Source organism: Microcebus murinus, chromosome 8 (genome assembly GCF_040939455.1).
Source record: "Microcebus murinus isolate Inina chromosome 8, M.murinus_Inina_mat1.0, whole genome shotgun sequence".
In the NCBI taxonomy this organism is placed as follows: domain Eukaryota; kingdom Metazoa; phylum Chordata; class Mammalia; order Primates; family Cheirogaleidae; genus Microcebus; species Microcebus murinus.
The window spans coordinates 14,118,628-14,133,450 of record NC_134111.1 but is presented as its reverse complement, the minus strand read 5'-3'; the positions used below and the strand labels follow the sequence as shown (position 1 = coordinate 14,133,450).

At 33.1% G+C, this 14,823-nt stretch overlaps 1 protein-coding gene across 1 annotated transcript in view; it reads left to right on the top strand.

Annotated features, from left to right (window-relative positions):
- The window catches only part of DPP10 (dipeptidyl peptidase like 10), a 641,699-nt gene that overhangs the window by 518,047 nt on the left and 108,829 nt on the right, over positions 1 to 14,823 (top strand). The window lies entirely within an intron of this gene.

Genomic DNA, 14,823 nt, shown 5'->3' with positions numbered 1-14,823 from the left:
TTGAAAATTGTACTGAGTTCTATTCTATGACCACAAATAACTTAAATTAGAAACCAAAAACAAGCATAAATTTTCTTTATGCACATATATATGCACATACAGTTATACATTTTTATTATGCTAGAAATATACCAAATAAGTAATGCAATATTATATATCTAACAATTAAAAATGCATAATTTATCCTGTAGATATATTACATGTTTACCTAAAAACATATAAAAAGAAAATTCAATGTGACATTATTTATAATTTAAAAAACAAATTAAAGACTAGAAATCAATCATCATTATTGAACTAGTAAAATAACTTATGGCACATAAAATAATAAAATAACATATTAAGAAGCCACTGAAATAAATATGATTTTTCTGTATGTGCAGATGAGTTATGCTATCAGATGATAAAAGAAAGGTCCATACCATTAGTCAATATGCTCTCATTATTGTAATAAGCTTAATAATCCCCCCAAACAAAAATATTTATATATGATTTAAATGTTCCCTGAATTATGGATAACAAAGCAAATCTTAGAAGACAAAATTGCTTACTCTTAACACAGCATATGAAAATCAAGCACATCAGGAATTTCCAAAATAAAGAAAAACTTGGCATGCTATACATATATCTTGTTCTCTGAAATATATGTCAGCCGCAATGGCCATGTAAATGGCATGAGATTCTACCTGGCTATGTGTATGAAACATAATCAGGGACAAAAGAGACAAAGAAACATATCAAAGCAGAAATAATTATGGATGAGAGTACTAGGATACTAATAAGTAATATGGTTTCTAAAACTTAATGTTATTATATACTGTTTTAATAGTTAGATGAAGAATTAGAGGAGTAAAAGACATAAAGAACTACATACTTAAAGCTGAATAAAAGTCAACCATGGCTTGGACTTTTAATTCTACCTGTTAGAAAAAACTTGCTGATATTGAATGTTAAAAGATCTTAGTCAGGATCTTGTTTCTGATGTGCTCTGATGTGAAATTAGAATGAAGATTGTTATATTACAAATTGGCACCCAAATCTTAATTAATTCAAAAGTATCCCAATAATTATATTTTATATCCCAGAAATAAACTGCAGTAAAGGAGAGAAGATAGCCAGGTATGACTGTTCATTTAAGAGAAACAAAGATTGTCTGCTAATTTCTTTGACTTCTCTTAAATTTAAATTCAGTGTCTTCCAAAAAAAACTTTCCTTTAGAAAATTTATACCATCTTCTAACTAGTTTTATGTCTCTAACATAAAAACCTGTCCCTGGAAGCATAATGAAATATATTTGCTTGTAATTCATATCTTTAAACTGATTATTATGACTAGGATTATCCTCAAATTTAAACCATTATCACCTTTTAAAATTATATTATTTACCTGGCATTAAGATATTCAATTTGAAAATAAAAATGTTATACCTGGAATATGATAAATTACATATTGGAAAATAACCTTCCACTTCAGAACAGTCTCCAGAGACAAGAACTTTGACTAAAGTTGAATAAACAATTTTCCAATTCTGATACGGAAGAGCAACTGCTCACATACTAATCTTCATGCAAATTAAGCTATAAACTCTGGATAAAACATTAAAACAAAGAAAAAAATGTAAAAAGCCACCTAAAGACTCTGGATCCTGAACAAAACCAGACAGATTTTGGATAGGAATAAAATTTAAAGAAAAGTGACTGGTAAGATGTGAGTCCTCCATTTGGCTATTTAGTTGTGGGTTTTATCCTAAGGGCAGCTGTAGTTGAGACAAAGTCAGGGTGTAAAAAGAACTGAATCTCTACTAGGAAAACCCACTGGTTTCTGGCAGGAGCAAGAGGAAGAGAGCCCTTGAGTGTCCATGACTGTTCAAGAATGAGAAGGAAGCCTAAAAGTGTCTTAGAGGAGGTGTAATTAGTGGTGCGAATGAACTCATCCATGTCTTAATGAATGGAGTTCATCCACGTATATTCTGAACACGAACTATAAAGGCTAGAATTTTCAGGCAAGTTCTTCAAATCTGTTACTCTATCTATGTCTCCTGACTGTCAGAAAATAAATGCATAAGGAATGAAAAGATAAGATATATCCACATAGAAATAGATCTATCCTATATCTATACATTTATCTATTGCTATTTCTGCATACTTATATATATATATATATATATATATATATATATATATATAATCTCCTATCTGTAAAAAAGATATACATAGAATATTAAAAAGATGAAAATGGACATTTTTAGAATTGCAAAACTATATAAAATAAAACAATTGAATAGGATTAAGAGCAGAATGAAAATGACAGAGAAGAGAGACAGTGATACAGAGATCAGTATATATCATTCAGTCTGAGAAAATGGTGAGCAGTTTGCAAAGGGAAAAACAAAAAACAAATAGTCCCAGGGTCTAGTAGGAACACCACAAAAGGTCTAACATATGATAATTGAAATTTTAGAAGAAGAGGAGAGAATGGAACAGGAAACATATTTAAGGAAATGATAGCCAGAGATTCCAAAATTTAATAAAAGACATAAACTTACTTATTCAAGATGTTCAGTGAAGTGCAAACATAATAAATTCATTCCTAGACAATTAGTCAAACTGTTGAAAACTAAAGATAAGGAGAAAATGTTGAAGTAGCCACAGAAATACCAGAACATATAATAACAAGGGCTAAAAATTAGAATGCCTACAGAGTTCTCATTAGAAACCATGGAGAATCAAAGTGAAATAAATAGTTTCTGATTAAAGAAAAATAAAGGACCTACACTACAAAAAATACCATTCAATATGAAGAAAAATGATACCAGAGACAAACTCAGATTTTCAGGAATAAAAGAATACTAGAAATGTTACTATATAAGTAAATATAACACACTAAATTTCCTCTTAATTTCTGTGTAAAACATATTACTATTAAAAGGAAAAAAATGCTAATATGGTTTCGCAATATATGTGTGTTTGATTCTGTTGAAAACTATAACAATAAATATGGTAGAGTAAAATAATTATACATTTACAACATTTCGATATTTTACATGAGCTTATTATATTCCTCTTGATAATTAATACAAGATGCTTCAAATTGTTAGTTGATTGATTACAAAAATATTTCCTGGTAAATAAATTGAGAATTTAAGACTGTATGGTAGATGTAGTAGTTTATTTTCATGAGTCAAAAACCAATAGATATAATCATGCATAAACATGCATAAACAATGTTTGTTTTTCCTAATGTTTTTATTCCCAATACATTTGAAAAGTTAAAATAAGTCATTATGCAAGTGTCTTCAAAGTGATTAACAATATAAAATTGTTTTAACTTTTTTCTAGAACATTGTGAATTTTTGCGTTTTGTGTTCTTTTTGTTCTTATTACTAAACCTAAGATGTTCTCTTGGTAATTGATCTAGTTTTAATCATGCAGTTAATAAAATATTTATTAAGTAACTCAGTTTTTCTGGCAGCCTGTATTACTCCCAAAGGTTATGACCTTAAAGAATTTAGTTAATAAAATGTGAAAAATATTTCCTATTAAAAAAACAGGTACTTGAGTTTTTGAAGAATAAGAAGGTTTGTTTTGTTTTTTTTGAATCTGTAATGTGTTAGTTACTTTAGGGAGTTCAATTGGAATGAAGGGAAAGAACTATTGAGCTATTTAATGTCTAGAAGCAGAAGGTGACAAGTCAAGAAATACTTTGGGCAAAATTGCAATGGATGTAGCACAACATCATGCAGATAAGGCTAGGTGAGCACATGTTTTTTAAGGGGTGGGGAGAATAGTGTATTTGTTCTGTTGCAATTGTGGTTTCTTAATTTGGGGTTTGAAAATTATGTGCAATTATAGGCCAGGCACAGTGGCTCACGCCTGTAATCCTAGCACTCTGGAAGAGCTCAGGAGTTCAAGACCAGCCTGAGCAAGAGTGAGACCCCGTCTCTACCAAAAATAGAAAAAATTAACCAGGCATGGTGGCACATGCCTGCAGTCCCAGCTACTCGGGAGGCTGAGGCAGAAAGATTGCTTGAGCCAGGAGTTTGAGGTTGCTGTGAGCTAGGCTGATACCATGGCACTCTAGCTGGGGCAATAGAATGAGACTCTGTCTCAAAAACAAAAAAAAAAGAAAAAGAAAATTATGTGCAATTATTAATATTTTCAGAAAGGAATGAGAGGCTTGATAAAAGAAAAAATGTTCTTTGCAATGACTATTAGGGAAGATTTGGTATATACTCTTCTCAAATCTAAAAGATGAGAAAAATGATAGACATAGTTATAAAGAATGGTGTTAGCTTGGTTGACCTGGAATATGGTGGCTATATATTTGCTGAGATTGTAAATTAAGAGTTATTTTGTACTCTTATGCCTCTCAAAATGGAGTTTAAGATATTCTAGCAGGTGTATGCAGGATGGATTTATTCAAGTGGAGGTGATTGCCTGGGATGTAGACCACTGAAAGAACTATCACTTAAATGCAGATTTGAAGTACTAACATTTTATATGTGTGGGTATGAAACATTTACATAGTTTATAAATAATATAGATAATAAAGATTTTTATGGATTTTGATTAAAACATGGCCATGTAAGGAGGCCCAGTAGATAAAGTGATCAGAGTTAACTTTTTTAAGATGAGTTTTATTATTGCTAATAGACTTTGCTGACATAGAGTTGACATGTATCTCACAGAATTGTTATGCAATTTTAAAGCTGTAAAAAGAATTGGTACCTGAGGTTGCAAATATTGACCCATATACCAATTTATTTTTATTAAAGAAAAATATATATTTTAAAATGCACTTTTTAAGAGTTTGTCCTAGATTATTTGGCCTGCAAGATGTTCTATTTTCCTTTTTAATCATGACCTAATGAATTTAGGAAATTCGATGTGATATCCTGGGTTCCAAAGAATCACAATGGAAGTGGAAAAACATTGAAGAGTACTGCGTTGTTTTAAAAAAAAATTAATTAAACAAACTATCTAAATTTATTTAACTTAATGTTTCTTTGTTGTTTTGCCCTAGACCAGGAATTGGCAAATTTTCTGTAAAAGATCAGAGATAGTAAATAATTTTGACTTTGCAAGATGAGACAAAATCAGGATATTTTATAAGTGCTATATAACAAGACTAAAAACAAATTGATATAAAATTTTATTGAGGTAATTAAAAATAAAATAATAATTAAGTACAATGTTTTGTAATACAAGTCTACAGATGAAAAGAATGAAATTTTGTGTGTGGATGGGTTACAAGTAAGTGCTCTCTGTCATCAAATTGACAAAACCATTCTGCAAAAGCCATTATTAGTTTTTGCTGCCCTGCACAAACAGGGGCAGGCTGGATTTTGCCCAAGTGTCATAATTTGTTGAACTCTGCTCTAGACTGCGAAAAAATTATTGTTTTGGTACAATGTCTATCAGACTGAGTGTTTTAGAAAATCACTTCTTTACAATGAAGAGCCAGGGAATGGTAAAATTGATTGGCATGAACCTCATATGAGAATGGCTTTTCTTTTTTATAATGAAGTTGAAAAGTTATGATGTAAAGAAACAGTAGGGAGTAATGAGCATTGAGGTGTGGATCGACGAACAGCAGTCACTCAAGAGTGATGCTAGGCGAGGTGTTCTCAAGAGAGACCCAGGGTTCAATCATAGTGAAGAGAAAAAGAAGCAGCATTTGGGGGACACTGCGAGTACAGCAGAGTCGGTTGGTTATGGAGTGCCAGTTTTAGAACGTAGAGCGGAAGGGTACGGAGAGTTGAGTGGGTAAAGGACCAGGGAGTACTAAGCATTACTATAGGGATGATAGCTTGCTGGAAGATCTATTAGTAGTAATAGAGTTTGCAACCTGGGGATGACGGATGCAAAAAGGGATAAGTGGCAGAGGGATTTGTTTGATACCATCTGCGTGAGGAAGGTGATCACTAAGCCTAATGTCGGGGCAACTTAGCTGCTACGTTGTTGGGATTTGTGAAGCTCCATGTTCTTCTTTGGTAGAATAAATTCTATTACAAGACATTATATTTCCTGACCTGTGTGATGAAGGATTCTGGACAGTAGACTTTGTAATACTATGCAACTAAAGTGACTTTGAACAAATAACTTAGTATCTGGATGTATTTCCTTACTTCTTATTCTCATCCTCCTTTTTGTCTCTCCTCTTTCTATTCTTCCTTCTTCTTAATACTTTTAAATTCCCAGAAAAGTCTTCTCAGGGAAACTGTTCTGAAAGTTAGTTCATGTCAAGCCATCATATCTTTTAATCTTTTCTTATCCCATCCTCTGTTTATACATCCTGAAATGATAATGCCCTGGTGACATCCATCCAAGAAGCCCACTGTTGATTTGCTACTCGATCATAGTGCATCTCTTCAAGAGTTATAATACAAAGAGATCAGTGGAAACCAAATTTGGACTTTCCTATGTTATCTTGCCAGCTGTCTGAACATCTGCTTTTTCATTTTTATTAGTCTCTGTTTCATCTGTTCTAACATTAAAGTATTATATAGTCATGCTTAGGAACCATACTCACCTCCTACCAAAAGCTGATGTGAAAAGCAGTCGATTTTAACTGATGGAAGGTTACTTGTTTACTGTATTAATACCTGTAGAATCAGGAGACCCATGTGGGAAAGGTGTTTGGAGGTTTAATTTGAGAAATCCTTCTGCCTTAGTTGTTATTAATAATATTACAGTGTTTGGGGGATTATTGCTATCACATTTCGCTCACTGCTTCTCACTAGAAGAGAGGGTACACAAAATAATGTTCAGATTAATAAAAAGAAAATTAAATATTTCAGGATCATAATTTAATTTTAAATGTAAAAGACATTTATCCATCTTTGAATCTCAAAATGGGACCAATGTGTTTCTAGTCAGTTTTTAGGTGGGACTGATCTTCACAATGATCATTCAAACTAATAAATGAACGGTTGCTTAAAAAGTGTCCTTCTCTTATCCCCACTTCTCTTTAGTTCTCCAATAATCATTTTATATCCCTATCCTGGCTCACTCCCTCTCTAACACACATCTCTTTGCTTTGTCATTTTTTTCTCCTTTCCTTTCTGCTCTTTCTATATGTTGTATTTTCGACATATGGTCATCTAGATCTGCCTTTCCTCACACTATTTTCTCTCCTTGTAATAGTGTTCTGCCCTTACTCTGCTCACCAAAATCTACTGGAACTTGCAGGCCCAGGGAAAGTATCATGCCTCATCTACAGCCTTTTCTGTCCCTCCCATCCCTCTACCAGATTCAGACCACCCCAGGTCCTTCATTCAGATTCCAATAATACTTTGTTTGTGCTTTGCTATATTATAAAAAGACTACGTTTTGTGAATTTCTTAACTCTTTCCTTATCTTTCTCATTGTAAACTGTGAATTCCTCAACAATAAGGCCTATGACCTAATTACTGTTGTCTCACAGACATGGTCCACATTAGGACTGCAGTAAAACTATAACTGCATGAGTAAGTCGTGTAGCTGTCCTGCCTCTATGCATACATTCAACTGTACTCATGCACACCTTCCTATCTGCCTTCAGCCTTAAACTTTCTTTATTAATAAATTTAAAAAATATTTTAACCAAATAGTAGACAATATTTACATGTGTCTTTAAAAGATGTGAACCTTACAATATCATTTGGTATTAACATTTGACAAAAATGCCATTTCCTTAGGAAGTATACCTAATTGTTCTGTCCAAGGTAGCTTTTTCTATTTTGTTTGTCAATGTCATCTCTAAGGAAGAAGCAAATCAAACAACTACAGACATTAATCCATATTTATGCAAGGGCAAGTGGATGAGATTTAGTAAAGCAGAAAGTTATTTTATAGATGGATTAAAAGATTTGTCCTAAACAGTATACTTTGCTGATAATTTCAGCCTAAAGTGTTTGGTCTTTCCCCTTTGTGGAATATGGAATAGTGCAATGTTGTTTTGTTTTCACTATTGTTAATTGCAGTGTCAGTGAGAGCACTGACAGAAAGCTTCTATTTGGTTGTTGTATCAGAGGATCCCAATGAGAACTAAAGGGAGGAACGGCAGAGAATAATCTGTTGCAAATAATCAAACATGAATTACTCAAAATCAGAATTTACTCTTTAAACATCCTCTTATAGGTTTTTACCCCCCCCAAATAAAAAGTTATTAGGGCATATTATGTTGCAGTTATACATACATCATAGGCAATATGTAGTTATATCTCATGGTAACTGACTAATTGATTAACTGAATTACAAGGGATCACTGGGTCTAAAAATCTCACATGAGGGGTGGAGACACAGGAAAATATTCTAACTTCTTTTTATTCTGGATCCCAAGTTATACTTGAATTTAAACAATTCCCATCCTCAGTTCATTATCGGTTCAATTAAATTTAAGTTCATAAGAACATTAGGTAGAATTAATTCTAGATATAGGAATTCTGTTATTTACTAAGTTTACTTTTTCATGATTATTTTCCTGATGTCTATTATTTTTGATGGATATAATAAAAAAAGTTTGGGTGTTTCTCTATTGTAAAAAAAAAAAAAGAAAAAAACCCCTAATATTTGTTCATTTGTGTCCAGGGACGCCTTGAAATTGCATGAAGTAGAATAAAGAGTCTAGAGCTGTGGGAAAATGTGCATGGGAGATAACCAAGGCTGGTTCCACTGTCTGCATTTTTCAATTTGTTTTCTTATCAGCATGTCCATAAACTGGAAAAGTATTAGGCACAAACCCATTGATAAGCATATGAGAATTTCTTCCAGTCTCCCTCACCCTTCTTCATGGAATATCTTAGAAGAATTGTGAAGTCTATATTTGAAATACAAAACAAACATAAAACAAAAATGATTTTACTTTAACATCAGAGGCTAAATTGTATTGCAGCATCCTTTTTTGTTAATCTTTGGATGGAGGAGAGATAGTACAACGAGCTGGGAAGCAAGAGTAGTTTAATTCGGCTTACTCCCAACATAAATGACAGTGAAGGACTTTCTTACCCAGGAGGGTTTTATGGTTAAACCGTTGCATGTCACCTGCTAATTAGGATTCCTGGGAGTAAGCAACAGAAATGGACTCTGGCTTACTTCAACAGAAAATGAATTAATTTCAAAATATAACTGAAAGCTCTCAGAATCAATGAGAAAGTTGGAATTCCAGGACCGGAGAATAAACAGGAGCTATGAGGGGCCTGGCATTTTTGAACATGGGAATGTGTTCAGGAAAATCTGATTAGGATGCTGTAACAGGCAGCTACATCAGTGGGTATCATCACCCCTACCCTTGCTGGATACTTCAGGGTTTGCTGTTGCTCTTCTGAATAATTTCTCAACTGTAATTTTATTCCCGCAAATTTCAGAGTCATGGGTAGTGGCCTGACCTACGGATGTTTTATCTGGCTTTTTGTCTTTATGACTGAAGTCTGGGCTCTACTTCTCACCAAGACTCATAGAATACAAGGATCCTCCAAAGTAGGAAGAGAAGTCAGACATGGAGTGGCCAAATAAGAGAAAACAATGTACACTGCGTAGCTGATATAGAGAAACAAGGAGTATGGTGACTAACTTAGCAGCTTCAACTGCTTTTGCTTCTTTTTAGGATAAGTAGATAAGAATGTTTGAGTCTTCCTCAATTATGATTATTTCTTTTGTGGCAAATTACTTACTACTAGCCTCAAGTAATTTAAAAAAATGAACATCTATGTATAGGTACCCTGACTAATATCCATGGCCTGATTTTAGTTTGTTTAAGCCTATATACCACCATGAGAAGTGTTAAAATTACCCCTGTACAAATGAGGAAACAGGTTAGAGAGATGAAATAAATTTATTGCCAAAATATTACAAAGAGCGATTGGCATTACCAGGATTAAATCCAATGTCTGTGTGATAGAAGTCCATTTTTCTACAGAAAAACTTATTATTTACAGATAAACTTGTCAATTAGTTCACTATTGAATATCTCCATGTCTTAAGTCTCTCTTTTCTATGTATTTTCATCAATATTCAAAATACTGCTTTTTTATTTTTCATTTTGAGTTCTACAATAACTTATGTTAGGCAATAACATTTTCCCCTAAATTAATGATTTAATTAATGATTTCCCCTAAGTCCATTGATCTGATTATCTTTTGTCCACCATATCTACATCAATTTGTGTGTGGTATATTGAAAGTCACACTGTATCATCAGAACTTATATTTTTTGTCCTTATATTCCTAAGGCTTCTCACAGCCTTAGGAATTTAAGAGATGCCTTATGCATATGTGATTTATGATGATGAGCTAGAAGAAAGAAAATAGGCATGAAGATGGGTGGTGGAGTGAAAAGGGAAAGAAAAGGGATAGAGGGGAAAATGGACATGAAATGACTAAATAAAAAAAATCTAGCACTTTCACCCATCTAAGTCATACATAGGGCTTTTATTCTAGCAGTAATAATATTGATGACTATCTTCTGTGGTTTCCAGTTTATTTCTTGGGTCCCATAAATATTTTATTAATATTTTCAATTATTAAAATGATCTATTCATCACAAAGTCTTCTCTTATGCTATCAAATAAATGTATTTTAAGGATTGATGTAACCAAAAGAAAGTCTGTAACTGTAACCAGAAGAAAGCCTGCTATTATATTTCATTGATTGGACCTGGTCTTTTTGCTAACTTTTATCTAGAATCCATTTGTCTCCTAAATAATCATGGAGTAAAAGATCAGGCTTTGGGACTGGGAAGTAACTTACATAATTATGAATTTAAGACAAAGGAACATTTTTCACTTCTTTGAAAATGCATAATGTGCTGTGAAGGTGTTAAGAAATAAGAACTCTTTGAAAGGGCTTTCTGATATGAATAATTGCAAATGTCAAGGGATAAGAGTTTTCTGATAGTGATTCTATTTCTAGAATGTCAGGTACTGATGCAAAGGTGACATGAATGATTTGAATGAGTCGTTCTGTGTCCCAGAGATGGTCCTGTAGAGAATTGAAAGCAGTACTTTATAACCAACAGAGAGATTTATTTAAGGCCAAAATGTCAGAGGTAATAAAACTATTTAACTTGTGCTCATAGCTTTACTTTGCATTATATTAATGGACACACAGAATTTATTACGTACTAGCAAATTAAGGAAACAGAATTTCATAAAGAATAAAATCGAATGCTATATTGTGGCTTTCAGTAAAATATTGATGAAAATACTTATGGTAAGGTTTTAAATTAATTATAAATACTAACTTAACTTGCTCTAAGTTTATTTTAGCATGCGTGGAGCAAAGTATACAGATCTAATTCTTGTGAATACTCCCATCTACATAGGGTCCAGAGCAGAAGCAGAACATTATTTACACCACAGATAACCTCTATTCTGTCCTCTACCAGTTACCATTTTCTCCTAAGGATAATTATTATCTTGACTTGCAACATTATTACTGGTGGTTATACATAGTATTACTGTGAGAATTCCTTTTTTTAAAATTCAAAATGTTATGGGGGTACAAGCACTTTGCTCACATAAATTGCCTTTGCACCATTCGAGTCAAAGCTACAAGCATTTTTTATGGCTGAGTAGTACTTTTTGTTCATTAGTTGATAACTTAAAGATTTTAAAGAGTAATTCCTCCAAATGTTTCCTAGATTAAAATGTGGCATATTTCTTTGAAAAGAAAACTTTTCCTCAATATTCAATGGAACCAGATGCATTAAAAGAATATGCCTTCAATATTTCAAAGATTTTTTTTTTTATATATATATATATTTTTTTTTATTTTGGTATATTATGGGGGTACAGATTTTAAGGTTTCAATAAATGCCCATTTCCCCCCCTCCCCCCAAAAGTCTGAGTCTCCATCATGACCATCCCCCAGATGGTGCACATCTCACTCACTATGTATGTATATACCCGCCCCCCTCCCCCCTCCCACCTGCCCAAAACCCTATTACTGTAGCACCTATGTGTCCACTTAGGTGCTACTCAGTTAATACCAGTTTGCTGGAGAATATATCTGGTGCTTGTTTTTCCATTCTTGGGATTTTTATTTATTAAAATAATTAAGTGTTTTGCAACATCTTCTATGCATGATGCAATTCAAAGTGTTCTCGTTTCACAATCTTTTTTCTGATCAAAATAATTACATATATACATATTAATATTGTCCATATGATGAAATTTTCTTATTTGCTGAAAAATAATAGTATCTGTCCCTAATAGTTGTTGTACTTCACTGATGAATCTTTGTTTTTCATTTATTTCCAAAATAATTTTATATTAAATTCATTTAAATAACAAATATTTAGTTTAATGTGATTCTTAAAGAAGTGGATGAACTGGCGTGATTGAAAATTAAAATCTGTTACTGGCAACACAAAAGGCCGAAAGTTCCATGTGAATTTTGGAGCCAGCACTGGGCCAGGGATTTTGGTGAGGCTGGAGTGTGGCTGATGGGCCGAGAGCCAAAGGAGCCAAGGACATGGTTGCCTGAATGTTCAGGTTTTATTAGGACAGGGCACAAGGTAAGAATTGGGTATGATTTGAAATTATACAACAATGGTTAAAAAAAAAAAAGAAAAATAGCTGCATAGCTGCAATGATTAACTCTGGAAGGTGAAGCTTGAAAGGATTCAAGGGAGAAATACCAAAGCATTGGCATTATAATTTATAGCTATTTTAGACGTAAGCATTTAGGCCTGTGTCAGGAGCTACAACTAACTCCATTTTGCCAATTATGATTCCTATTAGGCAGAATATTTGAATTATGTTTCTGACAGCAGTCTTCCATTTTCACCATTCGTTCTGAAATTACCACCAATTATTTTCCCAAATATTTTACTAAAGCTGATCAAATCACTCACCTGCTTATGAACAATTTAAACTTGTCAGTTACCAGAAAAAGAAGTTTAAACTGTTTGATCTGGTATTCAAGTCATCCTATGGCTTGGCACCAACTTAAGCTTTAGATATATAGAGATGTATTGATACCCTAAAAAACTATTGCCCAAATAGTTGTTCAGGTTTTGCTTTGGCTCATTCTATTGTTTCCTAAGCCTAGAGATAATTCCTCTCTATCTTCCTCATCCCGCTGAATTACTCCTTGTCTTTTATAACACAGTGTAAACTCAGTATCTCTTTAAACTTATTTATGAACCAATTCTCGTATTCTGACCCCTGCAATTCATGCCATTCATGGCTAAGCCCTGTAAAAAGTGCTTTTTCTTCATTGGGTTTGAGAGGTTTATTTACCTGTCTTTCACATAAAATTATAATCTTCTTGAAGATAGGGACTATACATCAAAATCTTTACAACTCAGGGACCCTTAGCAGAGCACTTTTAGACAACAAATTATGAATAGGCATTTAAAAGCGTAGAGAGTTAAATCATTTTATTTATGAAGCATACTCATGGAAAGAACTTATTTACCTCCAAATCAGTAATTCTTAATTCAGAGTGATTTTTCTCCTAACCCCAGGGGACATTTGGAAATGTCTGGAGATATTTTTTGTTGTCACAACTGAAGGGAGTGGGTGCTACTGGCACCTTGTGTATAGAAGTCAGGGGCGCAGCTAAGCATCCTACAATGCATAGGGAAGTCCTCTACAACAATGAATGATCCAGTCTTAAATATCAGTAGTGACAGGTTTGAAAACTATGCTCTAGATAAACAAAACCCTCTAATATTATCAGTTTCAAATTAAAAAAGAAATTAAACAGCTACCCACATGCTAGACTGATTTATGTATCATATCATTGTTTAAAATTGTTGCTGAAATTAATGTTGGTACTTTATTCGTAAATATACTAGCTGATATGATTTATACATAGGCATAAATGTGCTCAATAATTATCAGGGGAATGGAAATAAAAATCATAATGAGATATCATCTCATACCTGTCAGGATAGCTATTATTAAAAGAAAAGGAAAGAAAAGTAAAAACAAGTGTTGGGGAAGATGCGGAGAAGTTAAAACCCTTGTGCACTGTTGGGAATGCAAGAGTGCAGGTGCTATGGAAAAGAATATGAAGGTTGTTAAAATAATTAAAAATAAATCTATTTTATAATCTATCAGTTACAGTCCTCGGTATTTATTGAAAAGACTTGAAATCAGGATCTCAAAGAAATATTAGCACTCCTTTGTCCATTGCTGTGCTATTCACAATAACTAAGGTGCAAAAATAGCCTAAATGTCTATCAACTGATTAAGTGGACAAAGAAAATGTACTATACACATACAATGGACTACTTATTCAAAGTTTGACAATGAAGGAAATTCCGCAATATGCAACAACAGGGATGACCTTAAAGACATTATGCTAAGTGAAATAAGCCAGTCACAGAAGGACAGATATTGCATGATTCTGCTTATATGTGGAATCTAAAAGAGTCAAATTCATAGAATCCAAAAGTGCAATGGTAGTTTCCAGGAGATGAAGGGAAATGGGCAGTTACTAATCAACAGGCACACAGCTTCAGTCAAGCAAAGTTAATAAGCTCTGCAGATCTGCTGTACAGCAATGTACCTATAGTCAACAATAGTGTATAGTACACTTAACATTTTGTTAAGAATGTAAATCTCATGTATTTTCTTACCGCAAAATTTTAAAAAGAGTTTCTAGTCTATTTTCCCAGTCTTTTCTGTTTGACTACTTGCTTTCTAGTTCTCTCTCCCACTGTATATCCACCCTAATCACATACGTCCATACAAAAAGTCAAGCATAGATCCTTCCATAGTCTCCCCATGCTTATCTGTTTAATACCATACAAACACTTAGACATCTATGTACTATTTCAGTAAGAGTTTCCAATCAGATAGGAAAACAACAATTACTCTAGGGATTTCAAATAG